General features: G+C 38.8%; 1 non-coding gene across 1 annotated transcript; it reads right to left on the bottom strand.

Annotated features, from left to right (window-relative positions):
- Positions 1–6,001: 6,001 nt before the first annotated feature.
- LOC130937843 (small nucleolar RNA R71) lies at positions 6,002–6,105 on the bottom strand. Its single transcript, XR_009069038.1, has one exon. It is a non-coding gene; the product is annotated as a small nucleolar RNA R71 (small nucleolar RNA).
- Positions 6,106–19,491: the final 13,386 nt, after the last annotated feature.

Here is a 19,491-nt window from a genome sequence, read left to right as displayed (position 1 = left end):
TTTTAATCTCCCGATTATAAACTTCGGCTTGGCCATTGGTTTGGGGATAATAAGCCGTAGCCACCTTATGGATAATGCCATATGTCTACATTAACATAGCCATTCTTTTGTTGTAAAAATGTGAATCTTAATCGTTCACAATTGCTCATGGCGATCCAAAACAGCAAATAAGGTGATTTCTCACAAAAGAGACAATAGTGTTAGCATCATCAGTGTGGGTTGGAATTGCTTCCACCCACTTTGAAATATAATTAACCGCTAAAAAGATATAGAGAAAACCATTGGAGTTTGGGAACGGACTGATAAAGTCAATGGCCCAAACATAAAAAATCTCACAAAACAACATAACTTGTTGAGGCATTTTATCCTTCTTGGACATACGCGCGCACGTACCTCACGCGAGCGCGCGAAATGAAGAAAATTGCAGCGACGCATGCACGTGCCTGACGCTTGCGCACGGATTGGAGTCTACACGAATGACGCGCAGGCGTGGACGACGCAGACACGCGACAAGGAAAATTGCTGGATGACGCGCACGCGTGACCGACGCGTACGCATGACTTGCACGATCTGCAGAAATAACAGAAAAAGCTGGGGGCAATTTTGGGCCGCATTTTTACCCAGTTTTCGGCCCATAAACACAGAATAAAGCCAGGGAATAGTAGAGACTCAACACAACATCAACACATTCTCATTAGGATAGTTTTTAGGATTTTAGATCTGAATCTAGAGAGAAACTACTCTTCCTCTAGGTTCACTTTACATTTATAGTTTATTAGTTCTATGCTTTTTTGCTTTGGATATTGAAGAGTCATCACCTCTGTTTTAGATACTATTCTAGTTTATTTTCTTATTTGCTCTTTTATTTATTCCACATTCTTAATTCTTGTTTAAAATGGTAGTTGGATTATTTTCATGGATTTTTGATACAGAGGATTACTTTTATTTTTAATTAAATTTCAGTCTCTATTTTATTTAATTTATTATGTCTTCTTCTTATATTTTTCTGAGTATTATATTCATGTCAATGGAGTAGATTCCCTACTTGACATGGGGGTTGATTAAGAGGAGACACTTGAGTTGGAAGGCTTAAGTGAAGATTAAACTGGAAGTTGTTGGCTAGTTCTGTATTTACTAACGCTAGACCTTCCCAAGGGAGAGGACTAGGATTTGTGAATAAGGGTTAGCTCAGTCACTTGACTTTTCTTTATTTAGTAAGGGTTAACTAAGTGAAAACAATAACCTTTTTGATACTACACCTAAGAGATCCTAACAAGGATAGAACTTCCAACTGATCATTCCCCCAGTCAAGGCTTCTTTTTATTTGGAATATTAATAATCATTCTTAGTTTTATTTCTTTAATTTACGACTATTTAGTTGCTCATTATCCAAACTCAAACTCTCTTAAACCCCTAATTAATAAATTAGCATTTTCTCTGCAACTCGTTGGGAGATGACCTGGGACTCATACTCCCAGTATTTTTATTTCTAAATTTCGTGACAACTCTTTTAAATTGATACGCGGAATCTTCATTGGTTAAGAGCTATACTTGCAACGCTATTTTCTCTATAAACTTTTAATCGGTGATTTTTCTGCCACGTCAATTTTTGGCGCCGTTGCCGGGGAGTTGCAACAGTGTGCTAATTTATTGGTTGGATTTTTTATTTTATTTGCACTTTATTTTATTTTATTACCATGAGCTATATGTTTCTTTCATTGAATGATGCGTTCGCTACCTGAGTCGAGCCTACCCGTATTTGATCCTGAAATTGAAAGAACTATCTCACGTATAAGGCAGGCTCGGCGTCGGTTAGTCCTTTCTGAGGACGAATTTGAAACGTCATTTAAGGAGGAAACATGCTCCCTTTCTACTAATTCTGCTGATTTGAGCGCATAGGACATGGCAGCTCCCAGGAGGATTACTCTTTAGGAGGCAGGAGCTCAAAATTTTACATTACCACCTTTCCAAGTGCGTAATCCAAATCTGGGTGCAGATATTGAACTGAAAACTGCACTAATTAATCTATTGCCGAAGTTTCACGGCTGATGAGCGGATAATTTATACGCTTTTTGGCATTGTTTTTAGGTAGTTTTTAGTATGATCTAGTTACTTTTAGGGATATTTTTATTAGTTTTTATGCTAAATTCACATTTCTGGACTTTACTATGAGTTTGTGTGTTTTTTTGTGATTTCAGGTATTTTCTGGCTGCAATTGAGGGACCTGAGCAAAACTCTGATAAAAGGCTGATAAAGGACTGCTGATGTTGTTGGAATCTGACCTCCCTGCACTGGAAATAGATTTTCTGGAGCTACAGAACTCCAAATGGCGTGCACTCAACGGCTTTGGAAAGTAGACATCCAGAGCTTTCCAGCAATATATAATAGTCCATACTTTGTTCGAGATTTGACGACGTAAACTAGCGCTCAACGCCAGTTCCATGCTGCATTCTGGAGTCAAACGCTAGAAACACGTCACGAACCAGAGTTGAACGCCCAAAACATGTTACAACTTGGCGTTCAACTCCAAGATAAGCCTCAGCTCATGGATAGATCAAGCTCAGCCCAAACATACACCAAGTGGGCCCCGTAAGTGGATTTATGCATCAATTACTTACTCTTGTAAACTCTAGTAGCTAGTTTAGTATAAATAGAACTTTTTACTAGTGTATTAGACATCTTTGGACGTTTAGTTCTGAGATCTTGGGGGCTGGCCATTCGGCCATGCCTGGACCTCCATCACTTATGTATTTTCAACGGTGGAGTTTCTACACACCATAGATTAAGGGTGTGGAGCTCTGATGTACCTCAAAGTTTTAATGCAATTACTACTATTTTCTATTCAATTCGATTTATTCCTGTTCTAAGATATTCGTTGCACTTCAACTTGATGAATGTGATGATCCGTGACACTCATCATCATTCTCACCTATGAACGCGCGTGACTGACAACCACTTCCGTTCTACCTTAGACCGGGCGCATATCTCTTGGATTCCTTAATCAGAATCTTCGTGGTATAAGCTAGAATTGATGGCGGCATTCATGAGAATCCGGAAAGTCTAAACCTTGTCTGTGGTATTCCGAGTAGGATTCCGGGATTGAATGACTGTTACGAGCTTCAAACTATTGAAGGCTGGGCGTTAGTGACAGACGCAAAAGAATCAAGGGATTCTATTCTAACCTGATTGAGAACCGACAGATGATTAGCCGTGCTGTGACAGAGCATTTGGACCTTTTTCACTGAGAGGATGGGATGTAGCCATTGACAACAGTGATGCCCTACATACAGCTTGCCATAGAATGGAGTGATGAAAAACTAGAAGGAAGAAGTAGGAAAGCAGAGATTCAGAAGGAACACAGCACCTCCATACACCTATCCGAAATTTCCACCATTGGATTACATGAGTAACTTTATCTTTATTTTTTGTTTATTTACTATTATTTGATTTCCAAAATTCCATAATCAATTATTATCCGCCTGACTGAGATTTATAAGATGACCATAGCTTGCTTCATACCAACAATCTCTGTGGGATTGACCCTTACTCACATAAGGTATTACTTGGACGACCTAGTACACTTGCTGGTTAGTTGTGCGGAGTTTTGACAAAGTGTGATTCACGTTTGAGAGCACCAAGCCTTTGGAGCTATTGTTAATGATCACAATTTCGCCTACCAAGTTTTTGGCGCCGTTGCCGGGGATTGTTCTAATTAAAATTACGTGCAACTACAACGCCAAGTTCTCTTTTGATCCGGCAACAACACCAAGTTTTTAGCGCCGTTGCCGGGGATTGTTCGAGTATGGACAACTGACGGTTCATCTTGTTGCTCAGATTAGGTAATTTTCTTGTTATTTTCTTTTCAAAAAGTTTTCAAAAATATTTTTCAAAATTTTTCCCTTTGTTTTCGAAAATTATTCCAAAATTTTTTAAGAATGAATTCTAGTGTTTCATGAAACATGTTTTAGCTTAGCTGGCTATTAAGCCATGTCTAACTCATAGGATTTTGATTGAGGACTATAAATTCATTACTTCCTTTTTTTTCAAAATATGTTTTCGAAAAATTTAGTAAGAAAATCCAAAAAAAATTAATAAAACCATAAAAACCAAAAATATTTTGTGCTTCTTGTTTGAGTCTTGAGTTAATTTTTAAGTTTGGTGTCAATTGCATATTCATATTGTTCTTGCATTTTTTTCGAAAAATTCATGCATTCATGGTGTTCTTCATGATCTTCAAGTTGTTCTTGGTAAGTCTTCTTGTTTGATCTTGATATTTTCTTGTTTTGTATTTTTTGTTGTTTATCATATGCATTTTTCGTTTGTTAGAGTCGAAGCATTAAAGATTTCTAAGTTTGGTGTCTTGCATGTTTTCTTTGCATAAAAAATTTTTCAAAAATATGTTCTTGATGTTCATCATGATCTTCAAAATGTTATTGGTGTTCATCTTGACATTCATAGTGTTCTTGCATGCATCATGTGTTTTGATTCATAATTTTCATGTTGTGAGTCATTTTTATGTTTTTCTCTCTCATAATTAAAAATTCAAAAATCAAAAAAATATCTTTTCCTTAATTTTCTCATAATTTTCGAAAATTTGAGTTGACTTAGTCAAAAATTTTTAAAATTAGTTGTTTCTTACAAGTCAAGTCAAATTTTCAATTTTAAAAATCCTATCTTTTCAAAACTTTTTCAAAAATCAAATCTTTTTCATTTTTATCTTATGATTTTCGAAAATTTAAAAATATTTTTCAAAAATCTTTTTCTTAATTTTATCTTTATTTTCGAAAATTAAGCTAACAATTAATGTGATTGGTTCAAAAATTTGAAGTTTGTTACTTTCTTGTTAAGAAAGGTTCAATCTTTAAATTCTAGAATCTTATCTTTTAGTTTCTTGTTAGTCAAGTAATTAATTTTAATTTTAAAAATTAAATCTATCTTATCTTATCTTTTATATCATATCTTTTTCAAAATTTTATCTTTTTCAAAAATTTGATTTTAAAATATCTTTTCTAACTTCTTATCTTCTTATCTTTTCAAATTTGATTTTCAAATCTTTTTCAACTAACTATTTGACTTTTTGTTTGTTTCTTATCTTTTTCAAAACCACCTAACTTCTTTTTCCTCTCTAATTTTTGAAAATATCTCATCCCTTTTTCAAAATTCTTTTTAAATTAACTAATTGTTTTAAATTTTAATTTTAATTCTATCTCACCTTTAATTTTCGAAAATCACTAATTCCTTTTCAAAATTAATTTTCGAATTCTCTCTCTCATCTTCTTCTATTTATTTATTCATTTACTAACACTTTTTCTTCACCTCTCTTCATCTCCAATCACTGCCTCTATCCTTACCCTTGTGTTTGGATTCTCCTTTCTTTATTCTTTTCTTCTTCTACTAATAATAAGGATCCTCTTTACTGTGACATAGAGGATTCCTCTTCTTTTATTGTTCTCTTCTCTTTCATATGAGCAGGAACAAGGAAAAAAGTACTCTTGTTGAAGCTGATCCTGAACCTGAAAGGACTCTGAAAAGGAAACTAAGAGAAGCTAAATTACAACAATCCAGAGGCAGCCTTTCTGAAATTTTCGAACAAGAGAAGGAGATGGCAGCCGAACCCAACAACAATAATGCAAGGAGGATGCTTGTTGACTTTACTAAACCTACGTCCAAGTTTGATGGAAGAAGCATCTTAATTCTTGCCATTGGAGCAAACAATTTTGAGCTGAAACCTCAATTAGTTGCTTTAATGCAACAGAACTGCAAGTTTCATGGACTTCCATATGAAGATCCTTACCAGTTTTTAACTGAGTTATTATAGATTTGTGAGACTGTTAAGACGAATAGAGTAGATCCTAAAGTCTACAGGCTCATGCTTTTCCATGTTGCTGTAAGAGACAGAGCTAGAACATGGTTGGACTCCCAACCTAAAGATAGCCTGGACTCCTGGGATAAGCTGGTTACGGCCTTCTTGGATAAATTCTTTCCTCCTCAAAAGCTGAGCAAGCTTAGAGTGGATGTTCAGACCTTCAAGCAAAAAGATGGTGAATCCCTCTATGAAGCTTGGGAAAGATACAAGCAGTTGACCAAAAAGTGTCCTTCTGACATGTTTTCAGAATGGACCATATTAGATATATTCTATTATGGTCTATCTGAGTTTTCCAAAATGTCATTGGACCATTCTGCAGGTGGATCCATTCACCTAAAGAAAATGCCTGCAGAAGCTCAAGAACTTATTGACATGGTTGCAAATAACCAATTCATGTATACTTCTGAGAGGAATTCCGTGAGTAATGGGACGCCTCAGAGGAAGGGAGTTCTTGAAATTGATGCTCTGAATGCCATATTGGCTTAGAACAAAGTGTTGACTCAGCAAGTCAACATGATTTCTCAAAGTCTGAATGGATGGCAAAATGCATCCAACAGTACTAAAGAGGCATCTTCTGAAGAAGAAGCTTATGATCCTGAAAACCCTACAATGACAGAGGTAAATTACATGGGTGAACCTTATGGAAACACCTATAATTCATCATGGAGAAATCATCCGAATTTCTCATGGAAGGATCAACAAAAGCCTCGATAAGGCTTTAATAATCGTGGAAGAAATAGGCTCAGCAATATCAAACCTTATCCATCATCTTCTCAGCAATAGACAGAGAATTATGAACAGAATCCCTCTAATTTAGCAAACTTAGTCTCTGATCTGTCTAAGGCCACTTTAAGTTTCATAAATGAAACAAGGTCCTCCATTAGAAATCTGGTGGCACAAGTGGGCTAGCTGAGTAAGAAAATCACTGAAACCCCTCCTAGTACTCTCCCAAGCAATACTAAAGAAAATTCAAAAAGAGAGTGCAAGGCCATTGATATAATCAAAATGGCTGAATGCAAGGAGGAGGGAGAGGACGCGAATCCCAATGAGGCAGATCTCATGGGACGTCTCTCAAGCAGGAAGGAGTTCCCTATTGAGGATCCAAAGGAATCTGAGGCTCATATAGAGACCATAGAATTTCCATTAAATCTCCTTCTGCCATTCATGAGCTCTGAAGATTATTCTTCCTCTGAAGAGGATGAAGATGTAACTGGAGAGCAAGTTGCTCAATATCTAGGAGCCATCATGAAGCTGAATGCCAAGTTATTTGGTAATGAGACTTGGGAAGGTGAACCTCCCTTGCTCATTAGTGAACTTGACACATGGGTTCAGCAAACTTTACCTCAAAAGAAACAAGATCCTGGGAAATTCTTAATACCCTGTACCATAGGCACCATGACCTTTGAAAAAGCTCTGTGTGACCTAGGGTCAGGCATAAATCTTATGCCACTCTTTGTAATGGAGAAGCTGGGGATCATTGAGGTACAGCCTGCCTTATTCTCATTACAATTGGCAGACAAGTCAGTAAGACAAGCTTTTGGATTAGTAGAGGACGTGTTGGTAAAGGTTAAAGGCCTTTACATTTCTGCTGATTTCATAATCTTAGACACTAGGAAGGAGGAGGATGAATGCATCATCCTTGGAAGACCTTTCCTAGCCATAGTGGAAGCTGTGATAGATGTTAACAGAGGAGAATTAGTCCTTCAATTGAATGGGGACTACCTTGTGTTTAAGGCACACGGCTATCCTTCTGTAACAAGGGAGAGTAAGCATGCAGAGCTTCTCTCAGTACAGAGTCAAACAGAGGCCCCACAGTCAAACTCTAAGTTTGGGGTTGGAAGGCCACAACCAAACTCTAAGTTTGTGTTGAATCCCCACAACCAAACTCTAAGTTTGCTGTTGGGACTATACAACATTGACCTGATCACCTGTGAGGCTCAATGAGAGCCCACTGTCAAGCTATTGACATTAAAGAAGCGCTTATTGGGAGGCAACCCAATTTTTTTTATCTAATTTTATTTTTATTTTATTGTTCTTTTATGTTTTATTAGGTTCATGATCATGTGGAGTCATGAAAAAATATTAAAATTAAAAACAGAATAAAAAATAGCAGAAGAAAAATCACACCCTGGAGGAAGGACTTACTGGCGTTTAAACACCAGTAAGGAGCATCTGGCTGGCGTTCAATGCTAGAAACATGCTGCACATGGGCGTTGAATGCCCAGAACATGCATCACTTCGGCATTTAAACACCAGAATTACATGGAAAGGCATTTTACATGCCTAATTGGTGCAGGGATGTAAATCCTTGACACCTCAGTTTCTGTGGACCCCACAGGATCATCTCAGGATCTGTGGACCCCACAGGATCCCCACCTACCATATTCTCACCCTACCTCCTAATAATCCTATAACACACTTTCCCAAAAACCTTTCACCGATCACCTCAATCTCTCTTCCCAATTACCCCTTTCACCACACACATCCATCCACTCTTCCCCATAAACCCCACCTACCTTCAAAATTCAAAATTTCTTTCCCACCCAAACCCACCCTAAATGGCCAAACCTACTCCCTCTCCCCTCACTATATAAACCCCTCCATTCTCCTTAATTTTCACACAACACAACCCCCTCTTCTCCTTTTTGGCCGAATACACCTCTCCCCCTCTCCTCCATATTTTCTTCTTCTTCTTCTTCTTCTTCTTCTTCTTCTTCTTCTTCTCTTCTTTCTTCTCTTGCTCGAGGGCGAGCAATATTTTAAGTTTAGTATGGTAAAAGCATAAGCTTTTTTATTTTTCCATTACCATTGATGGCACCTAATGCCGGAGAATCCTTTAGAAAAGGAAAAAGGGAAGAAAAAGCTTCCACCTCCGAGTCATGGGAGATGGAAAGATTCATCTCCAAAGCCCATCAAGACCACTTCTATGATGTTGTGGCCAAGACGAAGGTGATCCCTGAGGTCCCTTTCTAGCTCAAGAAAAATGAGTTTCCAGAGATCTGACATAAGATTCAAGGAAAAAGTTGGGAAGTTCTGACCAACCTCATTCAACAAAGTCGGAATCTTGATAGTTCAAGAGTTCTATGCCAATGCATGGATCACTAGGAACCATGATCAAAGTATGAACCCGAATCCAAAGAACTATCTTACAATGGTTCGGGGGAAATACTTAGATTTTAGTCCGGAAAATGTGAGGTTGACATTCAACTTGCCCATGATGCAAGGAGATGCACACCCCTACACAAGAAGGGTCAACTTTGATCAAAGGTTGGACCAAGTCCTTAGGGACATATGTGTTGAAGGAGCTCAATAGAAAAGAGACTCCAAAGGCAAGCTGGTTCAATGAAGAAGACTGGACCTCAAGCCTGTGGCTAGAGGATGGTTGGAGTTCATCCAACGCTCCATCATCCCCACTAGCAACCGATCTGAAGTTACTGTGGATCGGGCCATCATGATTCATAGCATCATGAATGGAGAGGAAGTAGAAGTTCATGAAGTCATCTCCCATGAATTCTACAAAATAGCCGATAAGCCCTTTACTTTGGCAAGACCAGCTTTTCCTCATCTTATTTGCCATCTATGTTACTCAGTTGGAGTTATCATAGAAGGAGACATCCTCATTGAGGAGGACAAGTCCATCACTAAGAAAAGGATGGAGCAAAAAAGAGAGCCCACTCATGGAACCCAAGAGACGCATGAGGAAGCTCATCACCAAGAAATCCCGGAGATACCTCAAAGGATGCACTTTCCTCCCAACAACTATTGGGAACAATTCAACACTTCCTTAGAAGATTTGAGTTACAATGTGGATCAATTAAGGGTGGAACATCAAGAGCACTCCATCATTCTCCATGAAATTAGAGAAGATCAAAGAGCAATGAGGGAGGAGCAACAAAGGCAAGGAAGGGACATAGAAGAGCTTAAGAAAATTATTGGTCCTTCAAGAAGAAGATGCCACTAAGGTGGATTCATTCCTTGTTCTTATCTTTTCTGTTTTTCATTTTTATCTATATTTTGTGTCTCTACTTCATGATCATTAGTATGTAGTAACTATGTCTTAAAGCTATGAATAAATTATGTAAATCCTTCACCTCTCTTAAATGAAAAATGTGCCTAATTACAAAAGAACAAGAAATACTTGGATTTCAAATTTTATCTTGAAATTAGTTTAATTATTTTGATGTGGTGGCAATACTTTTTGTTTTCTGAATGAATGCTTGAACAATGCATATTTTTGATCTTGTTGTTTATGAATGTTAAAAAATTGTTGGCTTTTGAAAGAATGATGAAAAAGAGAAATGTTATTGATGATCTGAAAAATCATAAAATTGATTCTTGAAGCAAGAAAAAGCAGTGAATAGCAAAAGCTTGCGAAAAAAAATGGCGAAAAAAAATTTAGAAAAAGAAAAAGCAAGCAAAAAAAGCCAATAGCCCTTAAAACCAAAAGGCAAGGGTAAAAAGGATCCAAGGCTTTGAGCATCAATGGATAGGAGGGCCCAAGGAAATAAGGCCTAAGCGGCTAAATCAAACTGTCCCTAACCATGTGCTTGTGGCATGCAGGTTCAAGTGAAAAGCTTGAGACTGAGTGGTTAAAGTCGTGATCCAAAGCAAAAAGAGTATGCTTAAGAGCTCTAGACACCTCTAACTGGGGACTCTAGCAAAGCTGAGTCACAATCTGAAAAGGTTCACCCAGTCATGTGTCTGTGGCATTTATGTATCCGATGGTAATACTGGAAAACAAAATGCTTAGGGCCACGACCAAGACTCATAAAAGTAGCTGTGTTTAAGAATCAACAAACTTAACTAGGAGAATCAATAACACTATCTGAAATTCTAAGTTCCTATAGAAGCCAAGCATTCTAAACTTCAAAAGAAAAAGTGAGATGCCAAAACTGTTCAGAAGCAAAAAGCTACAAGTCCCGCTCATCTAATTAAAATTAATATTCACTGATATTTTAGGATTTATAGTATATTCTCTTCTTTTTATCCTAATTGACTTTCAGTTGCTTGGGGAGAAGCAACAATTTAAGTTTGGTGTTGTGATGAGCGGATAATTTATACGCTTTTTGGCATTGTTTTTAGGTAGTTTTTAGTATGATCTAGTTACTTTTAGGGATGTTTTCATTAGTTTTTATGCTAAATTCACATTTCTGGACTTTACTATGAGTTTGTGTGTTTTTCTATGATTTCAGGTATTTTTTGGCTGAAATTGAGGGACCTGAGCAAAACTCTGATAGGAGGCTGACAAAGGACTGCTGATGCTGTTGGAATCTGACCTCCTTGCACTCAAAATGGATTTTCTAGAGCTATAGAACTCCAAATGGCGCGCTCTTAACGGCTTTGGAAAGTGGACATTCAGAGCTTTCTAGCAATATATAATAGTCCATACTTTATTCGTAATTAGATGACGTAAACCGGCGCTCAACGCCAGTTTCATGCTGCATTCTGGAGTGAAACGCCAGAAACATGTCACGAACCAGAGGTGAATGCCCAAAACACGTTACAACTTGGCGTTCAACTCCAAGAGAAGCCTCAGCTCATGGATAGATCAAGCTCAGCCCAAGCACACACCAAGTGGGCCCCGAAAGTGAATTTATGCATCAATTACTTACTTCTGTAAACCCTAAGTAGCTAGTTTATTATAAATAGGACATTTTACTATTGTGTTTTCATCCTGGATTGTATTTTTGATACTGTGATCACGTTTTGGGGGCTGGCCATTCGGCCATGCCTGGACATTTCACTTATGTATTTTCAACGGTGGAGTTTCTGTACACCATAGATCAAGGGTGTGGAGCTCTGCTGTACCTCAAGTTTTAATGCAATTACTACTATTTTCTATCCAATTCGATTTATTCCTATTCTAAGATATTCGTTGCACTTCAACTTGATGAATCTGATGATCCGTGACACTCGTCATCATTCTCACTTATGAATGCGCGTGACTGACAACCACTTCCGTTCTACCTTAGACCAGGCGCATATCTCTTGGATTCCTTGATCAAAATCTTCGTGGTATAAGCTAGAATTGATGGCGGCATTCATGGGAATCCGGAAAGTTTAACCTTGTCTGTGGTATTCTGAGTAGGATTCCGGGATTGAATGACTGTGACGAGCTTCAAACTCCTGAAGGCCGGGCGTTAGTGACAGACGCAAAAGAATCACGGGATGCGCGGTGGAATGGTCTTTGTCCAGGATATCTCGGAGGGTGTTGCTGCCAAAAGGGTTGATTAGATCCTCTTGGTTCCATCCATCCTTGATTGGTCTGACCTTGATGCACATTCTTGCTGTAACTTCTACTTCCCTTAACAATATTAGAACCAAACTCAAAGCGAGAGGGGTGAGAGTTCATAGTAGCAAATAAAGATAAAAAAGGAAAAACAAAAATAAATAAACAAGCAAAAGAAAAATATTTACAATAACCAATAATAAGGCACACGTTAGCAGTTCCCCGGCAACGGCGCCATTTTGACGTCGGGATTTTTGCCAGTAAAGAATGTCATAAAAACAGTCGCGTTGTAGATATAGTCTCTAAACCGATAGAAATCCCTTCGTACAAACGTTTTGGGTGTCACAAGTAACAAACCCCTTTAAAAATTGTTAACCGAGTATTTAAACCTCGGGTCGTCTTCTCAAGGAACTGCGTGGAAGTATGTTCTTATTATTGGTTATAAAAGTTGTAATCAGGGTTTAGAAGGTGAGAAGCAAGTGATTTAAATGACAAGTGAAGTAAATGGCAATTAAAAATAGATAAATAACTGTAAAACAACTTTTGGCAAGATAAGGGAATTTAGAGGTCCAACTTGGTTATCTCTCTCAACTATAATAAAAGTTGAGTCTAAACTCCACTTGGTCAACCTTTACCAGGGCAAAGGAAAGTCAAGGGACTAATTAAATTGACCTTTGAATCCTAATTATTTCCTAAGAAAAGGTTGGGATTATTTAGGTTCAGCTCAATTAGCAAGATAACGATTATTAATTACGTTGAGTTCAATAACTGTTGAGTTACTAAATTCTAAATCAGAACCAAAAGGGGGAAAAGTAAAATTGCTGGAATAATAAAAATATCTTCAAATCGTGAACAATGACAATCATAAATTAACAAGGGCAATAATAAACTGAAAGTGCCTCAATACCATTAATTCAAATAATTATATGTAACATGGAATAATTCATAAATTGAATTATAAAAGTAAATGATCAATTCAAATGCTGGAATAAATAATTATAGAACTAAAATAAAAGAACATTTAAAAACCTGGATCCAGAGTTACTCTTGAAACAAGAAGAAATCCTAAATCCTAAAAGAGAGAGAGAGAACCTCTCTCCAAACTAGATCTAAATCATTGAAAACTAAAATTATGCGTGTCCCCTCAAAATTGATGCATTCCCTCACTTCATAACCTCTTGTCTATGCTTTCTGGACTTGGATTTGGGCCAAAAAGGGCTTTAGAACTCGCTGGGACGTGTTCTGTAATTTGCTTATGCGTGGCCTCTGTCACGCGTCCGCGTGGGTCACGCGGTCGCGTCATTCGGAGCTTTCCTTGCCACGCGGTCACGTCAGTCATGCGACCGCGTCATGTGCGTTCTGCTTAAGGCACGCGGTCGCGTCAGTCATGCGGCCACATCGCTGCTGATTCGTGCTTGGCACGCGATCGCGTCGTCCATGCGATCGCGTGGATACCAGTTTTCTTAAAGCTCCGTTTTGCTTTCTCCTTTCCTTTTAGTATGTTTCCTTTTTCATCCTTTAAGTCATTCTGCCTTAGAAAATCTGAAACTACTCAACACAATAATCACGGCATCGAATGGAAATAAAGGTAATTAAAATAATTAATTTTCAAAGCTTAGGAAACATGTTTTTCACAATATGACATAATAAGGAAGGGAAAGTAAAACCATGCAATTAATGTGAATAAGCAGGTGAAGGATTATATAAATCACTCAAATTAAGCACAAAAGAACTCATGAAATATGGGTTTATCAACCTCCCCACACTTAAACACTAGCATGTCCTCATGCTAAATCGAAGGTAAATAATTAAGGTTAAAGTGATGGAATGCAATGCAACCTAAATTAAATGCAACTACCTAAATGAATTAATTTACATTCTCAAGGAGTTATGTATATACATATAGATATATAGCCAACCCTCAAATAATAAAGCAATTTAGCAAATGAGATGGGGAAAGAAAACATTGTACAACCTTGCAAAACAATTAGTAAAATTCAAGCACAGGTATATGTTGATGAGTTATTGAACCCTCACTGGATTTTGTGTTTACTCTCTAGTCACTCAGTGTTTATTGGGTTTATTCACTCTATTTTTCTTTTTATTCTTACTTTCTTATAGCTTTGTTTTTCATCTAACCAATCAACAATTATAAAATATCGTCATACCAAAAAGTCATGAGGTCTTAATTGAGGTTGTAAAGGGGCCAAGGTAAAGGTAAGGATTTATGTATAAGGTCAAGTGAGCTAATAAGTGAATCCTTAATTAGACTAAGATCTCACCTAACATACATATTCAGCAAGATAAAACTTCTTTACCTATTTACCCATATTCCCACTTATTGTTACATGCTCATGTTTCACTTTTTATTTTTTTATCCCATGTGCATTGTTTTCATTGGGGAATTTCTTTTTGTATCCCCTTTTATTTAGATGCTGAATTTTTTTTTTTAATGCACATGGTAATTGAATCACTTTGGTTTTCCATGAGCATGCTTCCCAAATCTATTTTTTTTATTTCTTTTTAATCTTCCTAACCCTTTGTTCCTATCACTCATGTTCCCACAAGGTTTCTCACATTTAACTCTATTCATGATTTTCTATCTTAAGCTAACCAAGGATTCACTTGGGGTTTTCTTTTGTTTTTCTGCTTAAGGCTAGTAATTTGGCTAAATAGAATAAAGGGGTTTTAAAAGGCTCAAGGGGGTTAACAAGGGTGATGTAAAAGGTAGGCTAATTGGGGTAAGTGAGCTAAAATCAAATAATGGCCTCAATCATTCTCTTGGTATGTATCTATTCTATGTTCTATAATTGGACATATAGATTAAAGCAAAGGAAAGAACATCAGAATAAAAAGAAATATAACACACAGAAATGAAATTATGGTTTGAATGCAACCATACAATTTAAGCTCAAGACTCACAGGCTGTGTGTTCTCTAACTCAAGCATCATATATCATTTATATATTGTATGCAGGTTTAGTTAAAATTTCCCATCATTCTCATAAAAAAAATTATTTAGGGTAGCTTTTAAAGTTTTAATGTTCCTCCTTGATGAAATGCTGTCAGCTTAACTACATCATGTAATGCTATATACAAGGTTTATGGATTTAAATCTAATATGTTCAATTTCCTAGCTTACTTCCTTTTTATATTTTTCTATTTAAACTATACTTATCTTATGCTAAAAAGGGATAAACTATACTAATTAATCCACTAATAAATCAGAATTGCAAACTAAACTAAATAACTAAAATAAACTAAATGGCTAAAATATAGACTAAAGATGCAAAATGCAGAAAATAGAGTAAAAATACATAAAAGCAATGTATAAGTATTCAGAAAATAACCATAAAAGAAAAATACAGAAAAATATCCAAAATAAAAAGAAAAAGTATGTAGTGGTTCACCAAAATAAACGCCAGAGATGGCGACCTCCCCACACTTAAAATGAAGCATCGTCCCCGAGGCTCTGTCAAGCCGGGTGTGAAGGGGTGTCATCACTGGTAGGGATGGCAGCTAGGGTCTCAGTGGTGGTGGGCTGGGAGTCTGGCTGCTGTACAGGTGGGACTGACTGGAGTGGGATTTCCGGATCGGTAACCTCTATCCGGGACATAACCTCCTGATGCGGGGCAGCCTGCTCTGTGGCTGCCTGCTGATGAATCTCCTCCTGGAAATGAGTCTCCTCCTCGTGCTCATCCTCCTCCTCCTCTGATGGCTCTGATGGAGTGTCGGGCTCGGAGGGGATGTCGGCGCCCTGTCTGATCATCAGCTTCAGATGGGAATAGCGTCGCCTGCTGCAGCGATCCAATCTCTCATACTGGCGCCAGTTACGGTGCTCCATCTGATCAAGCTGTCGGAATAGGCGGTGCACGAGGTGGTATACGGGCTCAGAGGCAGGTTGAGGTGCAGTAGTAGCGGCAGGAGCAGCAGTGGCAGCTGTGGATGAAGAGGGTCCAACAGACGGTGGGGCTGTCTCATCAGTAGCAGTGAAGGGTGGTGGTCTGTAGCCCAAAGCTAGGAAGTTCTTGCTGTGAGGAATGATCTTCCTGCAATCCGCCGCTGGTGGTCTCTCATCGGCATCCTCCCATGGCACGTCAGCCCGACAGCCAAGCTGTGTAACCAGATATGGAAAAAGGGAGGGTGCCGCAGACGTGGACCCTGGCCATATAGTGCCGGATAAAATGAGGCAAGTACAGGTCCTTACCCTCCAGCACACACCAGAGGAGGGTAAGCATGGCAACCGGGATCTCAGTCTCATGAGTACTCGGCATCACATAGTTGCTCAAGATCTGATGTTATAGCCAAGCTTCATCATTCAAGTACACTCTCTTGATCCCTCGAGGCATGGTAGTGTTCTGACCCATCTCCCAAGGAACTGTCGGGTCAAGAGCTATCCGTGCCTTCATGGCATCCCAGTCGAGCTGCATCTGACTCATGTCCTCCTCAGCCTTTGAAAAACCATCAGGCTGATCGGATTTGGCTGGGAGCTGGAGGATGTCTTCTAAGGCCTCTTCAGTGACCAGAATTTGCTTTCCCCTCAGGTTTACTGCATCAAGGTTAGTAAGGTAGTAGTTACAATAGAATTCCCGGACCCAAGATGCATTGACCTCTGTAAGTGTTCTTTCCAGAAAGAACCAGCCCCTTTGCTTGATTTGCTCAGTGGTGTACTGCTGGAGGGCTTCTGGAATTTTCAGAGTTCGTTCCTGCATTAGAGCAATGATGGACTGGGAGGAAGTTCCTCTCTTGCGCTTGCCAGTAGCCTTGCCTTTGCCTTTCCTTTAGGAGGCAGACATCCTGAAAAACAGAAAACCAGGATATGGATAAAATAGAAAAGTAAGTAGGCAAATGAAACAAATGATACTCAAAGCGCTAAGGGAGAAATAAAAGAAGGAAAATGAGTAATTGAAATGTGACTGAATGAATGTTAAATGGAAAGAAAAAAAATCAATATGCCATAGTGAAAAAGTTAGAGGAAAGTGAAAAGAACCAGAAAAGAGATCAAAAGGGTTAGTATGGTTAGGATTTGAAAAAGAAATTAGTAAATTAAAATCAGTGAGTTAGTAAAGTGCGGGTTAAAGTAAGTGGCATAGAAAAATTCCATATAACAGTGATTCACAGGTAAGAATAAAAGTACTCATAATTGAACAAGCAGTTTATGAACCAGGAAATCAAAAAGGATAAGAAAGTCTGCCATAACATTCATGAAATGGTCTGGGTAAAGCAGAGTGAAACAGATTTCAGAAATGCCAAACCAAAACATGAATGAAAAAAATTTTAAAAAAATTTGGGCAGCATTCCGGCTAAAATTGGATTGCCCCAGAAAATAAACAGCAATCATATCAGTTCATATGAATTAAAAAAATATCAAGCTGCATGTACATAGATATAAAATAAACATAAAAATGCAATGTAAACAGTAGCGATATACAAGAAAGCAGTATATGAATCATGAATATAGCAGCAGCAGAATTGCACATAGGATAAAACAGAAGTAAGAATAGTGCAAGTAAACAGACCTATATCCACTAACCACAGCCTAAGCTACCTAACAACCTAAAAATCCACTACAACATGCAAGTCTAGCTATCCTAATTATGAACAGAAATGGAAAAAAATACAGAAAAATGACGAATGGATAAAAATGGTTGCGTTTCGCGGAACCTGGTAAGCAGAGGGGTGGAACAGGGAAGAAGTGGCTGCGGTAGCATCCGGCGCGGTGGCAGTGGCGGAGAGGGAATTGGAAGAGGAGGAAGAAGAAAGAAGAGAGAAGGAGAAGGGGGTGGGTGTTGGGCGGCGGCGTACGAGGTGGTGGTGGTGTCGGGTTGGTCGGCGGTGGCGGCTGGGTGGTGGTTGGAGGGAGAGGAGCGGAGAGGGAGAAGAGGATTGAGGGTGGGGGGGCTGCGCGAATGATAGGGTTTGCGTGGCTGGGGGGTTATGCTTTCGAATCCACGCGGCCGTGTGGGGCACGCGGTCGCGTGGTTGGGGCGAAAATGGGAGTGACGCGATCGCGAGGGATGCGCGATCGCCTGAGAGGGGGAAAATAAGGTTGACACGATCGCGTGGGTCTCGCGATCGTGTCACTGGAATTCGTGCTAAACGCACGACTCCAGCGCCGTTTTAGCACAACTCTCTGTCTCCTTTTGGGGTGATGTACAATCTATGCGACGCGTTCGCGTCGCTCACGCGGTCGTGTGAGATTGTTATTGGGTAAGTGATGTGATCGCATGGAGCCTGCGATCGCGTGGGCCAATTTGTGCGAAGCGCACAAGGGCCGCACGATTTCAGCCCAACTTTCTGTTCGTTGGATCCTTACGCCGATATATACATCACGCGGCCGCGTGGGTCACGCGGTCGCATGAGTGGTGTTTTTTTCGCGATATGACGCGATCGCATAGGGCATACGGTCGCGTCGTGCAACCTCTTTTTTTTTTTTATGCATGAAAAATGCAGAATGCAATGTCTATCATGAATGCTTATGCAGGATTCCAGGTTTAATAAATTAAAATGAAAAAGGAAAAAAAATGAAAGCAAATAACAAGAAATAAATTGAAAAAGAAGCGACCATAGCATGGTGGGTTGTCTCCCACCTAGCACTTTTAGTTAAAGTCCTTAAGTTGGACATTGGAGGAGCTTCCAGTTATGGTGGTTTATGTTTAAATTCGTCCAAAAATCTCCACCAGTGCTTGGAATGCCAATAGCCTTCGGGGTCCCAAACTAGGCATGTGAAGCCTTGATGTGCGGAAAACGATCCGACACAAAACTCACCGGCAAGTGTACCGGGTCGCATCAAGTAATAATAACTCACATGAGTGAGGTCGATCCCACAGGGATTGAAGGATTGAGCAATTTTAGTTTAGTGGTTGATTTAGTCAAGCGAATCACGTATTGGTTGAGTGTTTTGTATCCAACAGGAAGTAGATGACAGGAAATGTAAAGGGGGAAGGGAGAATTGCAGTAAATTAAAGAGCAGGAAAGTAAACTTGCAGAATCTTAAAGAACAAGAAAGTAAATGACTGAAACTTAAAGTGCAAGAAATGTAAATTGCAGTAACTTAAAATGCAAGGAATATAAATTGCTTGAATGCAAAAGGGATTTGAGGAATGGGATTTCAGAATCTAAGCAAAGAGGAACTGAATTGCAAAAATTAGTAAAGCAGAGATTGAATTAAAAGTAATTAGAGCTCAAACAGTAAGGAAATTGAGGGCAGCAAAGGTTCACAGAAGAACCAAAAGTAAATTGGGATCTCAAGTCTCCAGAGACTAGGTAGCAAAGCCTAGATCTCAATTGCCTTCCCAGATCCAAGCTAACAAAGCGATTGACAAGAAATAGAAGAAGAAGCAGTAAAGGAAATTGAAGTTGAATTCAATTATGCAGAAAGGAACTAAAGAGATTTT

This window comes from Arachis stenosperma, chromosome 6 (assembly GCF_014773155.1).
Source record: "Arachis stenosperma cultivar V10309 chromosome 6, arast.V10309.gnm1.PFL2, whole genome shotgun sequence".
Lineage (NCBI taxonomy): Eukaryota > Viridiplantae > Streptophyta > Magnoliopsida > Fabales > Fabaceae > Arachis > Arachis stenosperma.
This window is presented reverse-complemented; position numbering and strand designations above follow the sequence as displayed.